Source organism: Podarcis erhardii (genome assembly GCF_964252035.2).
Source record: "Podarcis erhardii genome assembly, chromosome: W".
NCBI lineage: Eukaryota > Metazoa > Chordata > Lepidosauria > Squamata > Lacertidae > Podarcis > Podarcis erhardii.
The window spans coordinates 28,925,899-28,943,785 of record NC_138506.1 but is presented as its reverse complement, the minus strand read 5'-3'; the positions used below and the strand labels follow the sequence as shown (position 1 = coordinate 28,943,785).

The 17,887-nt window shown below is 43.7% G+C and overlaps 2 long non-coding RNA genes across 2 annotated transcripts in view; one reads left to right on the top strand and one right to left on the bottom strand.

Annotated features, from left to right (window-relative positions):
- The window catches only part of LOC309333271, a 364,852-nt gene that overhangs the window by 150,037 nt on the left and 196,928 nt on the right, over window positions 1-17,887 (bottom strand). The window lies entirely within an intron of this gene.
- Window positions 1,924-2,351, top strand: LOC309333140. The gene is made up of 2 exons (XR_014152409.1): window positions 1,924-2,017; window positions 2,054-2,351. It is a non-coding gene; the product is annotated as an uncharacterized lncRNA (long non-coding RNA).

The window sequence follows — 17,887 nt, the reverse complement described above, 5'->3', positions numbered from 1 at the left end:
AGCCTGCCACCTGACATTGCCTGGAGGAAAGGCTGATCAGAGATTTGAACGGATTAGGGTCTTGACACCTTGAGGGATTATGGAGGACAGGGGAGGGGTGATGGAGTCCTAGAGAAATTGAGCAGATATATTGTAGCGAAGAAGGTGAATAAGACATGCCCCCCCCTTCTGTAACAGTCCCCCATCGGAGATAGATTTGCATTAAAGTTCTGTAAGAACTTGCAAATCTTTTCTCCGCACCCTAAATCTCGGTGAAGGTAGGGGTGCTGTGTGAGTGGGAATAGGCCCTAATGGAAAAGGAGGTGGGTTGAGCAGGGCAACAAAGGAGGGAGCAACACGGACCAATAGAATGTATGTTTATGTTATATAGATATGCACTAAATAATAACTTTGTATCTATCGTACTAGATGTGTGGGTTTGTGCAAACCTGAAGGGGACTTGCAAATCATGCCTCTTAAGGCCATTTGCAAGTATAGTAGTGCAGATAGCTGGATATAGGATATCGCATAAAAGGACACCTGTTGTATTTTGTTCAATAGTGGTCTATGCTTTACATTTAGCAGGAAGGTCCACTACTGACTGGAAAAAATGCAGTTTGCTTTGTCCCCCGCCATTTTTGTGTTCTCAGGTGTCAAGGTAGCTTTTCTGTGGTCTCACAGTAGTGGCAATCCCTGGTGAATCCACTTAGGGCTTTCATATTAACCATGTTGCCTGGCACTCACCACAGCTGCCACAGGTTTGGACACGTCCTGAGGGAAATGTCCTTGCCTTGGCTTCCTATGGGGTTTTATTATTGGTCTTGCAGTCATGGGAAGTTGCTCACTTGCACTTTAAGGACCAAAAGCTAATTGCAGCCTGGATAAACTTGCCCAATTCAAACTGAGTCCAATTTGAATTTATCTTGCCCCATGGTTCTCAACTTTTCAACCAATCTATTAAAGCAAAACCATTCTTAAGGGGCATTTCTCCAAATAAGTCAATTTAACTCTATAAGGGATTATTCCGGCTAAACCAAAGCATATACACCATCCCGAAGCTTCTCCTTGGTAAAGTGAGTTTTAGCACATTTTAAAATGGGTAGGGAAGTTGGCAGAGTGCCAGGTGAAACAACGAAATATGGTTATAAATTTATCTAAGTCTAAAACATTGGACTACATAATAGCCTGATCTGTTAAAAGGCATAAAATGTATGAGGATCCTCCACTGGGGTGTAAGGAGTAAGACATTAGACATAAAACACTTACACACAAAAAATAGCCACAAAATAGCCCCCCCATTTGTGGAAATGACACACTGTCAGACACATTTCAACATTCCTACGTAATAACACATAATACAAAACAAACTAATTAAATATCAGTTGCATATCTTGAGACAATTGGGATATTTTATGTATCTTGAGGTTCAAAAGTCAGAAAATGTCCTTGTAATTCAACTCCACCCCCCTTTGTCAGCCCCACTCCCCCCGCAGTCTATATCCTTTGAAAGAGATAGCTGTGGCCACTTTGAAACTTTTGTGTCTTCTGTTGTGGTGGCGAAGCCTTTCATTGGAACTGTAGTAACACACTTGTAGAAGTGATATCCTGTAAGGGCAGGGTGGACTTAAAAGACACAGTTAAAATAATAATAAAACACACACACACACACACACACACACACACACAATGACCTATGAGGAACCAAAATAAATAAATGCTAAGACACAGAATTTTAAGAAGTCTGAAGTAACAATGAAAATAAAAGAGTGTTTCTTGATGTGACAACATCGGCTAGAATGTTAATAGCAAAATACTGGAAAATGACTTAATGGCAATTTAAGTTGTGCAAGTACCTTGAACTAGCCAAAATGACAGAATTAATAAGAAATGCTCAGGCAAAAGGTAAACAAATACCATTCCACAAACAATGTTTGGTGATGCTTCGATTAATTTCATAGACATCATGGAAAAACGGATTAAATAAATGGAAACAGATTATTTGTAACTTTAAAAGTGTCAAAGCCACGAAGAGATGGAAGTCACTAATACAGCAGGGATTTCACAGAACAGAAAGAAAGTTAATACAGCAGGGATTTCACAGAACAGAAAGAAAGTTGTTGTGGGAGAAAAAAGGGACAAACACTTTGTTATCGGGGTTCACATATCCTGTTAAAAGGGAAAATTATTTCATGTGAGAAGCCTGTCAGGAAATGCTGTTCCTAAAATGCACACAAACAAAGTCTGTGATTTAAATCCCATTGAGAGGTGGAATTCTTTGATATTTACCTGTGAAAAGAATTTGGCATGTTAAGATTTCAAACTTGGGACACATTAAGGGTGATTTCTCTCAATGGTTCCAAGTTTTACATAAACCTCCTCTCCCCCCCTCTACAGTTCCCCCTCCTTCCTCTCTCTCTCTCTCCTTTTCCTATCTTTTTTTTTTTTTTTTTTAAAAGCTGATCTAGTCTCTGTGCATGTGCGGAGTTCATGTCTCAGCAAATCTTTTTTACTATTGAAATGTTGCATCTTTTGGCAAAATTAGAATTTGAATAAGGGAAGAGTAAGGAGTAGATTTTAAAAGAGGGTTAGATTTAAAACAAAAAAGAGAAACTCAGCAATTGAAGTATTCACCAACAAAAGCTAGTAATTTCAGCCCAAGCAAAGAGACTGCTTCCTTTATGTACAGTAAAGGGCTAATATCCCTCTGGCCATTCGCGGAACAATGCCGCGCCCTTATATATGGGAAAAAAATGGCCAGAGAGTCAGAATTCATAGGATTTTTTAATTATTATTTTTTTAACATTCTAAGTTTTTCGGCCTTACCATTTGCAGACAAAAATTTTCCTGCCCCTTTATTTACAGGATTGGTCAAGGCCCATATGTATTTGTCTGATTTTTAAATAGTAGACAAAATGATAAACACTGTAATCACTCAAATGCTTGATATTACCAGTTGTGCTTCAAAACATCACAGCTTCACCTCTCACCTTTTTAAAACTAAAGAGCAAAGCTAGGCTGAATTTCAACTCCATCACCACACCAGAATTTTAGAATTACCCTGCAATGCTTGCGGACACATGTCCTTCCACACAGCCACAAATTGGGAGAGTTGAAAGGGACCCTGGGGTCATCTAGTCCAACCCTCCAAAATAAAGGGTTCACAGCAAGATTTCACAGCAAGATTTGTACTACACACACATACTTATGTACACAGGCACTACTGGGGAAGAGAGCACAATCAGTGCTCCTATCATGTACTAAGGAAGAGGAAAATAAAAATTCCCAACTTTATACAGAACCCTTTAGCAGATCTTGAGATTAGTTTGAGTTTACTTCCTTAGACGTGCAAGTTCCTTAGAGTGCAAGTTCCTAGACAAATGATCTTTAAAGAAAGATTGAAGTGAACATTTTCTTAAGATAGGGAGAGGATCTCTTATAAAGCATAGTTAAAACAGCCATAGATTTGATTTAAAGGGAATACAAAAGTGACAATTTTTCCTGAATTTGCAGAGGAATAGTAAACCTAATCTGAATTTGCAGAGGAATAGTAAACCTAATCTATGCCCCCCCCCTTTTGCAGTTTCCTTTAAAGGAAGCTTACTCGGAAGTAAATTTACCTGGCACAGAAGAAGAGAAGAAAAAAAAAAAAAAAAACCTGAAAGAGACAGAATGAAACAAGGGGGGGGGGCATTTTCTAAGAAAAGAGGCCTGATATCAGGAGCCTTACAATAACTCTTCTGTCCAACCAAATCAAAGTTAAAACTGGACTCAGATATTTTCTTAGAAGGAAGACCATACTTTCATAGGCATGTGCTTCATGAAATAAATACACTGCATTTTAGCTTGAGAGAGCAGTTCTGCTCACCTACACTTTTGCAGCAGAAACATCTAATTCACATTAGAAGCATTCACATTCCAAAATAGACTGTAGACTCACGATCTGAAAAGTTGCGGCAAAGCAAGAGGTGGGGTAAACATTTGCACCCTTCATTCTCATTTTGTCTTATTTAGGACTGATAAGGTCCAGCATGGCTTCCTTAGATTTAAAATTTTGAAGCAAGCTTGCAGTTTAAACTATGCGCGCTTAAGAAAGGCAGTCTGTCAGAGACAGAAGGAACAGACAACACACATAACAGACAACATGTAAACACACATATTCTCATATATGTATTAACACACAACACACATAACAGACAACATGTAAACACACATATTCTCATATATGTATTAACACACAACACACATAACAGACAACATGTAAACACACATATTCTCATCCTTTAGTTGGTTATTGCAAGGAGTTGGGCTGCTTCCTTTAGCTTCATTAAGTGAAATTAGTAGGAAGGTCCCACATGGTTTTAAGAGCCTCCTTGCCTCTTCAAACACCACCAGTTAACCAGCTGGCCAACGCAATTCGGGCTTGGCGGAGGCGGTGCTGGCGGGCCAGATTTCAGAACAGAGGTTCTCTAATTTTGCTTCGATAATAATTTGTGGCCAGGAATCGTCTTCCAATACGTGATGACAAATTGGAGAGGAGAGTCAGGGTCCTTCTGAGACTGAGATGGCTTTCTAGAAGCCTTCTTCCCAGAGTGAGCCCGCTTGCGTTTGGAAGCCTGGGTACCCATTTTATGTTTTACGCGTGTCTAGACAGAAAGAGGGAAGAGAAAGGGCAGTAAGGATTGGTATATCCAGGAGATTGATATACTTAATACGGGATTTATAGTAAAGAGGGGTCTTTAGTCGCTTGGCAACTTCCTTAGAGGGTTTTTAAAGAGCTCTAGCTATCCGGTATTTCCTTCCTATTTCCTTAGTCAATAACCTGGGGTCCTTTTCCACTCTGCCGATCCCGCCCAATTCCTCATGGGCTATCCCTCCTGGCAACCTCCTACCTATCGTCAATCTCAGGAAAAGGGGCCCTACTGAACGCCCACGCCGTGCGGTGCCAGATCGGGTGATCCCTGGATAGAGTTTCGAACCGAAAATCCCCCTTGCTTTTGGAAGCGGGCTCACGCACGATACACGTGTTACGTGGCACCGACCAGTGCGGCTGGGATTGGATAGAAAGCAAGACCACTTCCTGCCCCCTAGGAAGGACGCTCGGGAAGTTCGGAAAAAGAACTCCAACCCCTTGCTTTCAACTGGGATACCCGTTGCGGAGAGTCGGCTATCTTTCAAGTCGGGTCTCTCCGTCTTACTTTCGGACTCCCAATTGGTGCGGCTGGCTGGAGGGTTTTTAGAGAAAGAGATAGAGCTCAGAACACCCCTTTCGGGTCGAGCAGCAGTCCACGGTCTCTCTCACCAATTGGACCAAGAGACAGGCGAGAAGGAGCGATAGAGAGGAGGGCAGAGAATTCAGTTGCCAGGAGATTTCCACCCCTTTCCCACCAGTGCACTGTATTTTTCCTTTTCCTTATACTCACGTGTCTTCTATGATGATAAGCCGGCTGGATCCCTCTTTGCTCCCCGGCTGAACTCCTGGGGCTTTCGATTACCGCCCGGAAGATGGCCGGGGGTCCAAAGGATCTTCCCAGGCAAAATGGCCTGGTGCCGGCTGAAGATTTCGGGGCCCCCGGTCAGCAACGCGGGAGAACCGCATGCCCCACGTTGGGCGCCAACTGTTACGGCAAAAATCTGGGTGCGAGGCTACTCTGCCACCCAGCTCATCGGACTAAGTCCGTGGGTCCCTGCGGAGGAAAATGAGCTCAGCCGGAGACAGGAGCAAACTGCAGAAGATCCAAGTTTATTGCGCAACAGGTTCAAGGCGAGATTGAACAGTGAGAAAGGGGTGACATTAGTTTTTGAAACTCCCTCCATGTCCCAGAATACAGTGCAAAACACGTCATGAATACATCACAGAAAGGTGGGGTTACACAGATCAGCACTTCAGGAAGGTGGAGGGGTTACACAGATCAGCATATGGAGGAGGGAGGGGGGAATATGCAGAGCTGGAGATATGCACAGATAAACACTTCCTGGGGATGAGAAAACAATGGTCTCAAATATGCATAGCCTGCCACCTGACATTGCCTGGAGGAAAGGCTGATCAGAGATTTGAACGGATTAGGGTCTTGACACCTTGAGGGATTATGGAGGACAGGGGAGGGGTGATGGAGTCCTAGAGAAATTGAGCAGATATATTGTAGCGAAGAAGGTGAATAAGACATGCCCCCCCTTCCGTAACAACTCTCAATCTTTTTTCTCCGTACCTTAATTTTCTCCAAAATTTTATCCTTTTTTCATTTTGAATTTTCTTCTTAATTGCATTCTGTTGTATCAAAAACCCTCTCATAACTGCTTTACTTGCATCCCAAATCACTCTTTTTTCAACAGTGGTATTCATGTTTATCTCAAAATAGTCTCTCAAGTTTTTTTCGGCCTTTTTAGTCACTTCTTCATTCCTAAACAAAGTGTCATTCATCCTCCATCTAAAGGATCCAATTGGTGTTAGTTTCATTTCCATCTTCACCGCATTATGATCGGAGCAAGTTTTAGGGCAAATTTCCACTTTTTTAATCTTCGGGGCCAGCCCCCTAGTTACCCAAATTTGGTCAATTCTTGTCCATGTCATTTTGGCTTCAGAGAAGAAGGTTCCTTCTCTTCCCAAGGGATTCTTAGTTCTCCAAATGTCAGCAAGGTCCATATCGTCAGCCATGTCAAAAAACGTCTTAGGTAATCTGCCATCTTTTGAGACCACCTGTCTCTGGGCCTTATCCATATTAGTGGACACCACTCCATTCATATCTCCCATCAAGATCATATTGTAATCCAAATAGTCCATCAAAATTTCATGCAACTTCTTGAAGAATTCCGATTTCCCCTCATTTGGTGCATAAATACCTACTATCAAAAACTTCTCTCCTTGTGATTTAATTTCAATTGCAACAAATCTTCCTTGGTCATCTTTAAATAAGGATTTCGGTGACAGGCTCTCCTTTGCATAAAGTACTACTCCTCTTTTCTTAACTTTATCTGATGAAATAAAATCATATCCTAATCTTTTGTTACTCAGAATCTTCCGATGTAGCCTGGTCACATGTGTTTCTTGTAAGCAAATCAAATCCAATTGTTCTTTTTTTAATAAATGAAAGACTCTCCGCCTTTTTTCCGGGGAGTTCAGTCCATTCACATTCCAGCTTAATACTTGCAGTGTCATGATGTAATTACTATGCTGTTCCTCCAACAGCGCCCAGTACTTTGTCTATATCAGTCGGTGGTGTTGTTTTCCCTCTTTTCGGTGAACTCTTGTCCAAAACTTCTGGCTCTTTTCCAAGTTCTTTCTGCAGGTCTTCTTCGTGGTTTCCCAAAAATTTGTCTTTTTCCTCAACTGATCTTATTTTTATCTTTCTTCCTTTGTAACCAAAGGATAGGCCTTGGGGGAATTCCCACCTGAAAATGATTTTGTTCCTTCTCAGAAGGGCAACCAAATCTCCAAAATTGGATCTAAGATCCAAAAGGTGTTTCGGTATGTCTTTAAAAATTTCCACTCTTGATTGCAGAATTGTCAAGGGATTCTGAAAATGCAAACCCAAAATTTTGTCTCTCTCTTCTTTAGATCGGAGGGTAATCAGACAGTCCCTTGTTTTGATCTTCTTTCCTCCTTTTCCTAGTCTGAAGGCCCTCACAATTTTGAATTCTTCTTGTTTGAAATCCGACTTCCAAAACTCTGCAAATTCCTGTGTCAAAAAGTCTATCAGGGTGCCCTCCTCCAATTCGGGTACAGCTCTAATCCTTAAGTTCGTCTGTTTTTCCTTCAATTCAATCATAGACAACATCAGCTTATGGTCTTCAATTTGTTTCTGTAGGTCTGGAACCTTCTCTGTTTCCAATTGTTTCCACCTTAAATTCCACAGCAGCAGCTTTCTCCTTAGCTTCATCTGCAGTCTGTCGGGTCAAAGTGGATTCCTGCAACAATTTCTGGATAGATTCTGTATTATTGTTAACCTTCTGTCCCAAATTGTTTAGAGTTTCTGTATTTAAGTCAATTTTAGTGGTTGCAGTATCAACCTTCACTTTAGTCTCATCCACAATCGTTTTGGTCTCTTCGACCCTCTTATTTGTCTCTTCAACCCTCGTGCTAAGTTGCACCAAAGATTCATTAATCTTGGCCAATGCGTTCACTAGAACATCTTCTGAGGACATTCCACTAGACTTAGGTTGTGTTGGTACAGTCACAGATAAAGTAGTGAGACCAGCAACTGATTGCCTTCGCTGCCCCAAGGTCTTCCCAGACCTTGTTGTTCTTTCTGGAAGTGAAAGATCTTCTTTTCCTTTCCCATCTGCCATAACACTTAAACAATAGAAGAGCCAAGGTCACCCAGATACGCAGTTTCTGTTTATCAGTGGAAAATTCCCCTTGTAGCAATTTCTAAAGCTCCCTCTAGGTGGAAACAGTTACAATAGTCCAAAAAAGAAATAGCCTTTTAAAACTCCAACCGAGAAAAATAAACAGTTCCAATTTTTGTTACTTTCCAGTTACTTCCTCTCTTTTTTGCAAACAAAGTAGGATAACTGATCACAATGTATCTCTCTTGCTGTCAGCAAACCTTCTGTTGACAGTTATAGCGCAATTCAAAAGAAGAGAGTCTTTGTCTACTGACAGACTGTTCCCAAGTTTAAGCAGTGGATTTTAAGCTCTTTCCCTCTCTCTTGCAGGTATGCACAGTCCAAAACGTCCCCCTCCTTCCCTGCTCCCTAGGAGGGGGGTTCAAAACTTTCTCGTGTTAGAAGTCAGTCCTTTCCAGGCGAAATCCCAAAGCTTTAGCTTAGAGTCTCTTTGCTTTGATCTATTTACAAAAGTGGAAGGCGGACTTCCTGTTTAAACCTCCCCGCTTCGGTATCCAATTGAGTCTTTTTATTTTTCCTTTTTAAATAAATCCAATTTCCCCTACTCACGGGTAGTTACTTTTGTAGTTGGAATGTCCCAGGAAAAAGTCAGCGCTCTCCGGCAATGGCTATGCGGCTTCGCTCCGTGAAAAGAGCAGTTGACTCACAGCACCTCGCCACTCACCCCGTTTTGCTCCGGAGCCCGTAAATGGGTTTCCTTGCGCATTGGGGGGCGCGAAAGGTGCCCGCCGAGTCCCACGTTCACAGGCTTCACCTGCCTGTGATTTTGAAGGGTCCCCGCTTCACCGTAGCTGTGCAGACCCAATTTCCACGGAGCCGGTCCCTCTGAGTTAGAGGGAATCCGCCATTCACCGATGGCGCTAACCCGGAAGTCTCGAAAATTTCCTCACTTCTTGAATGTCCGTCAACCTGAATCTTTTATTTTTGTAATAAAAGGAGATCCCTTCCGGGAACTCCCACCTGTGTTGTATGCCGTTTCTTTTCAAAACACTCACTAGTTGTTTATTGCCATCTCTCTTACGTAAAAATCTGGTAGGAATTTCTTTGAAGATAATAATCGGCCTGCCATCAATTATCAACTTTTTTTGGTAACTCGTTTTCAATATCGCATTCCTCATGTCTAACGAGTTAAATATCACTAGACAATCTCCTGGTAGTTTCTTTGATTTAGCTTGTAAAGATCTTACTTTTATTCTAAATGCGTTTTCCACTGTATATTCAACTTCTTCTTCTTTCATGTCCAGCCATCTTGCCAGCTCTTTGATCATTTTAACTTTGATGTTCTCATTCATCTCTTCTCCTACTCCTCTAAATTTCAAATTCATTTGCTTCTGCCTCATCTCCAACATGGCTAGACTGTCCCATACTTGGTCCTGACTTTTATTCAGGTCTCCTAACTCCTCTTTAATCTTATCTGTCTCTCTCTTGTTCTCCTTCACTTCCTTTTGGATTCTTTTGGTTGACTCTTTTATTGTCTTTGATCTAACTGTCAAGTCTTTGATTTTGTTTGAAAGTTCTCCTACTGCCCCTTCTATTTTTTTATCTAGCATTTCCTGCACTTCTCCTAACTTCTTCTCCATATGTTGTTCGCTTTGCTTAAATTCTTCCTTTATCTTCAGCCACAAAATGTCCAAATCTTTAATTTCTTCTTGTCGGGATATTTTCCTTTCCCCCAGTGTTCCCCCTATCTTTTTGCCATTCTTTCCTGCCATTTTAAATCAATTTTCAAAATTTTTCAAAATCTTTCAAAATCTTCAAAATTTTTCAAAATTTTTCAAAATTTTTCTAATGCAATACTCAACTTCATCCCTAGGGGGCGTACAATCCCCCTCTAATGCCTTTTATATATGAAAGAAACCTATTGTCTATTATACCACAAGATGTCTCTCTTCAACTCCTTTCCCGAACACAACATTCATATATTTTATCACTTTTTTCTCAATTTCCTTAAATATCTCCACCAATTAACCAATTCTTGTGATTAAGCAAGTTGATACAGATTAATACAAATTAATACACTTGCATTAACACATTGTTTGTAACCAGCAAATCAAATAAATCAAATAAATCAGTTTCAGTACTCTCACTCCAATTAATACAATTAATAATTTTCAACAATAGGGGTTTAAAAGGTCTACTTAAGTTAATTCACTTATAACTGATTTAGCTGAGATCCTCTTTAAGCTCCCTGTTTTCTTATCTTTTGAAGTTTTAATTCAGTTAAGCAATAATTTTCAGCCACTTGTAGGCCTAAATCCACTCAGCTTAAATGCTCTTCAGCCACTTGCAGGCCTAATCCAAATCGGGGCAGGTCAACTTGAATGTTAAACAGCTTTAAAGAACCAAAAATGGAATATTTATAATCCAGAATGGCTTCCTTCTCTTCTTGTCCTCTTACTGGTATAGTCTAATATTATAACAAATTGTATCCAAAACCTACAACCCGGGAGGGAGATAAAGAAAGAAAGAAATAGTCCCAAAATCCTGAGTCACTAGAAATCCAATATATAAAAATCCAAAGGGGAAGTGTCCAAAGTTCAATATTAAAGTTCTTATATTTTTTCTTCACCTCTTGCCGACTTATTAGTTATTAATATGAAGAGAATATGAAAAGAGAGGGGAAGAGAAAGGGGAAGAGCCGAAAAAGGAAGTTTATTTATTTCCCCCTCTCCACTCTTTTTTCCTTACCGAGAAAAAATATAAAAAATATAATAAACGGAGCGAATGTACTGAAATAGCATAATTATTAGGCTGGGAGGGTTATCCATGTACTTAAAGTCAATTTGGGTATAAAAAAACCCCCTGAAACCAAAAATGATAGTGTTGATGTTCTTAAAATCCAGCTCTTAAATCCCAGCTCCTAGATCTCAGCTCTTATTTCTGCTTTTCCTCTTCTTGGCCGCCATTAATCAAGCACAGTTCATAAGTCCTTTAAGTCATTAATCTCTCTCTCCTTCAAAAAAAGCCTCTTACGCATTCTTTTCACAACCAAGAGGGTAAAGCAAAGTTCCAATATAACTCTTTTTGCAGCTTTTTAGTTCAAATTAATCCACTGCCTCGGCACAAAGTTGCAGAGGACTTTCACTTTGTACTCACTCAGCAGGGTCGTCAGCCTCCTTCCTTTTTTCTTGCAACTTTCTCTCTCTGCGCCATTTTCTCTCCACTACTGGGATGGACTCCTTAAATCAATCCTTCAACATCCAGAACTCCCTCAGTGTATTCTTTTCAAGTCTTATCTTTAAAGCCAGCTGTGCACACACTGAGGGTTCTGTTCTTATAACTTTGGAAATTTACCACTTTTCAGTAGAAGTTAGAGACATCGCAGCGCGGGGGTGGTGGTGCCTTCCTGTCACGTCTGCAGCTCCGTTCGCTCTCAAGCCTTTTTAAAAAAACCCGAAAAAGCGGAGAAGCCGCTTTGACGCCGCTCGGTGTCCTGTCCCCCAAGGCTGCTCCCGTTGAGATTTGGGGGTGCGCAGTGCCATTGCGCCACCCCTTGAACCCCCGCGTCGCTCAGAAAGCCTCAGAGAGGTTTTCTGCACTTCCACAATGTCCGTGGTAAACCGGAACGGCCTCCCTATATATTTATATTATTAGTTCTATGTATTGCTTCTTTATTTAATAAAATTTATTTTTAAAAGCCTGCAAAGTGGTTTACCAAAACAAAAAACAAACAAACCACCACAGCAGTAAAATCAAGAAAAATAAACAATCCTACTTTAAAACATACAAAAGCTAAAATATTAAAAGAGATGAAAATTACTTCAACTTCCTAAGCTTCTAGGTATGCCTGCCTAAACAAGAATGCTTTTAGCAGGTGCCTGAAAAGAGTCTAGCAAAGGCATGTGCTTTGTTGCAAGAGGCAGGGAGTTCCAAAGGGCAGGCGCTGCCACACTAAACAATGCAGTACAGATATTATGCGGAACCTGTAGGAGTGCTTGAAACTGTTAGAATTCCAGCTCCATGATTGCAGTCATGGGATTCTTGTCTATCACATGACGGTATATGTTTTGACTCCATAGAGTGGGAAGTGATGGCGACAGGATGTTTGTGTTCCTGTGTTCCGTGAAGTGGGACTATAGTCCTTTGTTCTTTTTCTCTTTGCTGTCTGATGCTAGAGAGAGAGGGAGCCATATTGCAGTGCTCCGTGTGTGTGTTTATATGTAAATAAAGTAGATTAGCCAAAATGCTGAGTTGCTGAGGTCTGTCACGCATGATGCACAAACTCTGCAGATCCCTAAGTGTGCCGGTGTCGGTTGGCATCGGTCGCTGTGATGTTCGGGCTGAAGAAAGCTTATGAAGCTCCCAAACGATCAACCAGGAGGGAGGGAACATGCCAGTCGGACACGTGTCTCTGCCAGGGTGCTACTCGAGTGTAGGCTGAACTCCTGACAGAAACTATGGAAGGGGAGGTTTTAGTTACGGGGATTTCACCATGCTCTGAAAAGGGAAACATTTATTTAAACAGCAGGCCTGCACAGCAGCAATCTACTCGCCTGCGAGTCTCATCATGATCAGTGGGACTTCTTCCCGAGCCGGCGGTGCATAAGATGGGCTGCACCCCTTGCATCCAACTTGTACCTAAAAATCTGCACAAGCCTGCACCAGAGAATAGTGGAGTTGGAAGGTACCCCTGAGGGTCATCAAGCCATCCCCTGGGGCAATGCAGGAATCTCAAGTAGACTATCCCTGACCGATGGCCCCCCGTCTTCTGTTTTTCCTCTCAGCCAGGACACACAACAACGGAGCCTGGAGGTGGGGGGAAAGATAAATTTTGACGAGGGAAAGGCAATGGGGCCGATTTGTCAGGCGCACACAGGCACAGCTTGAAGACTTTACGCAGAGAGGAACCCCACACGGGAGACACAGATACACAAGCACACAGAAGTCAATAACCCAAGAGTGGCTTCTAAGTGGGGGGTTGGCTGAGGACAGGGTTGGGCGGAAACATGTGGAACTTTGCAGAGGTGAGGCAGAAAGTGTTTGTCAGAGGGAAACTCACTTTAGAAACCGGCCAAGATCCCTTCTGCATTTGCAGCGCTGCCCCCAAAGTGACCCTTTCAATCCACTTGATAGTCCAGCTGTAGGCGCTGGTCTTCCAGTCAGAATGAAAGGCGCACCCACCGATTCCGCTTCCTTCCTTTCCCCTTCCTGCCCCCCTTCGTTCTTTGCTCACCTGCCTCCTCCAGCCGGGAGCGCGGGGCAACGGCGCACCGCCCACCCACGACTCCCAGCTTCCCAAGCCTACAGTGAATCCCCCCCCCCCCCCCGCAGGATGACACCCAGTGCGGACCACCCCCACCTTGCTCCGCCACTGCTCTGGAAGAAGCTGTTCTGCTGAGAGCAGGACATCTCTGAAGACTCGGCTGGGGTTCTGTAATCTCTGGTGATACATCCCACTGGCTGAGGTGTGGTGAGCTGCAGACTGACTCCCACAAGTCACCAGCTGAGAGGTCCATGGTCCAGATGCCACTACACCCATAGGTGCTGAAAAGTACCAACTTGAATGGCTTTAAAAGGAAATCAGACAATTTCAACGTTAATATTTATATGCTGTCCATCGGACTGGGTTGCCCCAGCCATTCTGGGCTCTCTCAGCAAATTGAAACATCAAAAACAGTAAAACACCCCAAAATCTTTCCTGTACCGAAGCCAATTGGATTGACTGTTGAATCTTCTTCCAAGTACTTTGGAAAGGACAGGAGCTTTCCCTGCACTTGAGAGCAGTCAGCTAACGTAGGGGTACAGGCCAGGCCACAGGCCACTCCCAGCTCAATCCCCTCACCTCAGCATCGGCCGCCTGAGGCAGCTGCCTCACTCTGGCTCATCAGAGGTCCGGCCCTGCTTGGGAATATGAGTGGGAGAGGGCCATTGCACTCAGGTCCTGCTGATGGGCTTGTTGTGAGCCTCTGCTGGGCAACTATGGGGAACAAGGTGCTGGACTAGATCATCCATTGGTCTAATCCAGAAGGACTGTTCTTACATCCGGGGTGGACTGGAGGCAACTCCAACTTGCAAAAAGCCCTGGAACACCAAGAATTGCAGACTCCCACACTAGCAAGCAAATGAGCTATTGCTTCACTTCTTAAAAGAAAAAAAAAACCTTTTGCCAAGCTTGGCGACCACGTCCAGTAGCAAACAGACCAATGAAAGTTGCATTTTTGCGTGGGTAGGAAGGGTGTCATTTTCTTTTGGCTGATTTATGTCCTCGGCTTTTAGACTCCAGAATTGGCACAAACAGGGATGGAAATCTGCTTCAGTTCAAAGGGAGGTATGATTTGTAGGCAAAGTGACACAGCCAGTTTTGTGTCCACAAAAAAGGAACGGAGGAGGAGGAGGGTGGGGAGGTCACAAGGGAGGAAAGAGCTCTGCACCTCAGCTCGGAATTATTTTGGAAGAGTGGAGGGGAACAGAGGAAACCTTTCTTCCCTTTCAGTCTCCCCCCCCCTTTTTCCTTTTTTTCCTTTTTTAAGAATATGCTATACGGAATTTCCGAGGGGGAAATTCGCTAGGGATCTCGCCTTCCCCAGAAACCCCTCCACATACCTAGGGCACGAGACAATGAGCTCGAGAAAGCCCTTTCCTTCCCCTGTCGCACCAAGCACCACATCTTTTTTTATTAATAAAAGACCCTGCTTCCCTCTTTCTGGTATGAAACCGTATCAATATGAATGGGGACTTGGGAATGAACTCTGTATTTACATACTACTGCGTATAGACCAATCAAAAGCATCGGATTTTGACAGCTAGCCAATAGCGGTTAGCGGATAGCGGCCTCTAGTGGACAGAATCTTACTTGTACCGCTGCCTGTTTCCATTTTGCAGAGCAGCGGAGCTTCGCCAGCTTGACTGAGCTCCTGAGTGGCCGCCTGTTGAGAGAACAATGGACTCAGTCCATTAAAAGCCCATTAACTTCTTTCTATTGCAAAATGTGATACTTTGTTTCAAGAAATATGTCAAGCCACTTCCCTTATGGACTGCCAGCTTAGGAAAAGCCCCTAACTTCAGAAAATCATCCAAAATCATCCCCCTGCATCAATTTCCTCCATTCCAATGCCATTCTTGCCCTTAAGGAAAGGACTCTTTCCCCCTCTATCTCCCGTCATAATCCCTCAAGCGTGAGGACACGTGTACACCCTGCCCCCCCCACCCAGGGAAGTGCCCAAAGGTGACACTTACTGAGCAGTTAGTTGGCCAAAGAAACCAAGAGCCCATCACCAGACTTGCCCCAGGGTATGGATGTGCAGGAGGGACGCGGGTGGCACTGTGGTCTAAACCACAGAGCCTAGGGCTTGCTGATCGGAAGGTCAGCAGTTCGAATCCCTGTGACAGGCTGAGCTCCCGTTGCTCGGTCCCTGCTCCTGCCAACCTAGCAGTTTGAAAGCACGTCAAAGTGCAAGTAGATCAATAGGTGCCGCTCCGGCGGGAAGGTAAACGGTGTTTCCGTGCGCAGCTCTGGTTTGCCAGAAGCGGTTTAGTCATGCTGGTCACATGACCTGTAAGCTGTATGCCGGCTCCCTCGGCCAATAAAGCGAGATGAGCGCTGCAACCCCAAGTTGGTCACGACACGTCTGGACTTAATGGTCTGGGGTACCTTTACCCTTTTCCCCCTTTTCCCCCTTTTTACCTTTACCTTTGAGGTGCCTGGACATGTTTGCCTGTGTTAAGCTTGTACTGAGTGAGAAGTCTGGACATGTCAGCAACCTTTTCCAGCCGTGGGCCGGTCCACTGTCCCTCAGACCTGTGGGAATGTTCAGGGATGCAGGAGAGGATATATTGTCTGATTATATCCTTATCCAACTTGTCTTAACAAGTTCCACAATTTAGCAGAGTAACATTCCCCTCTTCTAAAATTGGCAGCGGATGCGTTTGCTCAGGCTCGCTAAAGCCTCTATAATAACTGTTCTGGTATTTCCCCCTTATTCCCTCATAAAAGATAAGACATGACACAGTCTTCTATAAAAGTATAAAAAGAGTTTACTCACATTCTGTTCACAATCGGATCCCAGAAGGCAGACTTAGCTTAGAAAAGTAACATACACTTGAAAACTATTCCATAAGAAGACAGTCCCTTTGTCCTCTCTTGGCTGGAGACCAAGAGGGCATCTTTGGCTAAGCAGATGTTGCTTCTTCGATGCATGTGGTGAAAGAGAGAGAGGTGAGGCCACACCCATCTTTAGTCACATGTAGAGGAAGTTTGTCCCAGCCCAGAAGGAAACAGGAAGTTTACCTGCTGGCTGGACAAACATTCCTCCCCATGTGTAAACATGTGCACTCTAGGAATGTTGTACTTGACTGCTCTTGTGTTTCACATCCCACAAGAGCATGTGGTGGGCCGGACTATATTTTGAAAAAAATAATGAACGGATTCCTATGCCCTACAAATAACCCAGGGATGCGTTTTGAGTAAGAGGACACATTCTACTCATGTTAAAACACGCTGATTCCTGGACCATCCGCGGGCTGGATTGAGAAGGCGATTGGGTCTGTACGCAATGTATTCTGGGTGACCATGGGAAGTTTTAAAAGTCAATGTCACCCCATGTTCGGGGTTCTTACTCCTGTGGGAACCTGTTGCGCAACAAAAAAAGATCTTGGTCTACTGACCGCTGTTTTGCTCCAATTTGTGGCTGGAATCTCCTTCATTTCTGACTGCAAGTACCCACGGGCTCTGCCCGACGAGCTGGGCTGTTGAGTAGCCTCACACCCCGGAATTTTCCTCATCAATGCCAACTCACCCATAGAGGCAGAATAGGAAGCCAGCCCTCCAGGACTTGCTCCTCTGCTGTAAACATAGTTAAAGTTGAGCTGCAGCTAGTAAGACCAAGCACTGGGCGCCTCTCACAGAATCAAACACTAAAATTGGGTCGAGTGCTTCTCTCCAGAATCTCTTTCCAGGATTATGGCTTCACATGCCTCCTTCTAATAGCAAATTCATCTGGGGAGACCCGACAGACGGCGGCCAAACACATGGAAAGCACATGGCATGGCACTTGGATGACCCTGTGGTTCTACCCCTGGGGCTGAGGGTGATGAAACAATTACTGAGACAGCTAAAGTGCTGGTGGTGAAAAACCCACTTCATATGAGACCAAACACGGGTTAGAGCTCAACGTTGAGCCTACCAAGTGGCGATAGCGACGGTGAGGAGGACCATTGTTGCTGGATCTGTTGGTGAAAACAGTACCAGGAGACTCTTTCAGGTGGTTCATAGTCTAACAGAACCACCTTTGCCATCAGGGTCTGATACAGAGTCCAAGATCTCCTGTAATGACTCCTGTCATGAGGTTTTTTGCAGATAAAATTGCTCAGGTTTGGAAAGTGGTAGACTCCACCAAGGTAGGAGGGTGCCAGAGCTCTGCCTAGTCAGACATAGTATGGCTTGCCAGTTCCCGGGGCCACGTGGAGGAGGGGGTAGGAGGGAGAGAAACAGATGGAGTATGCATGCGCATTCGACTGCCTAATGGCATCCACATCACCCAGGGGATCACAGCCACAGAGATAAGAAAAGAAGAGCCACCCCATTGTCTGGAGAGGTCACTTACCTGATCACATGGACAAGCCGTTG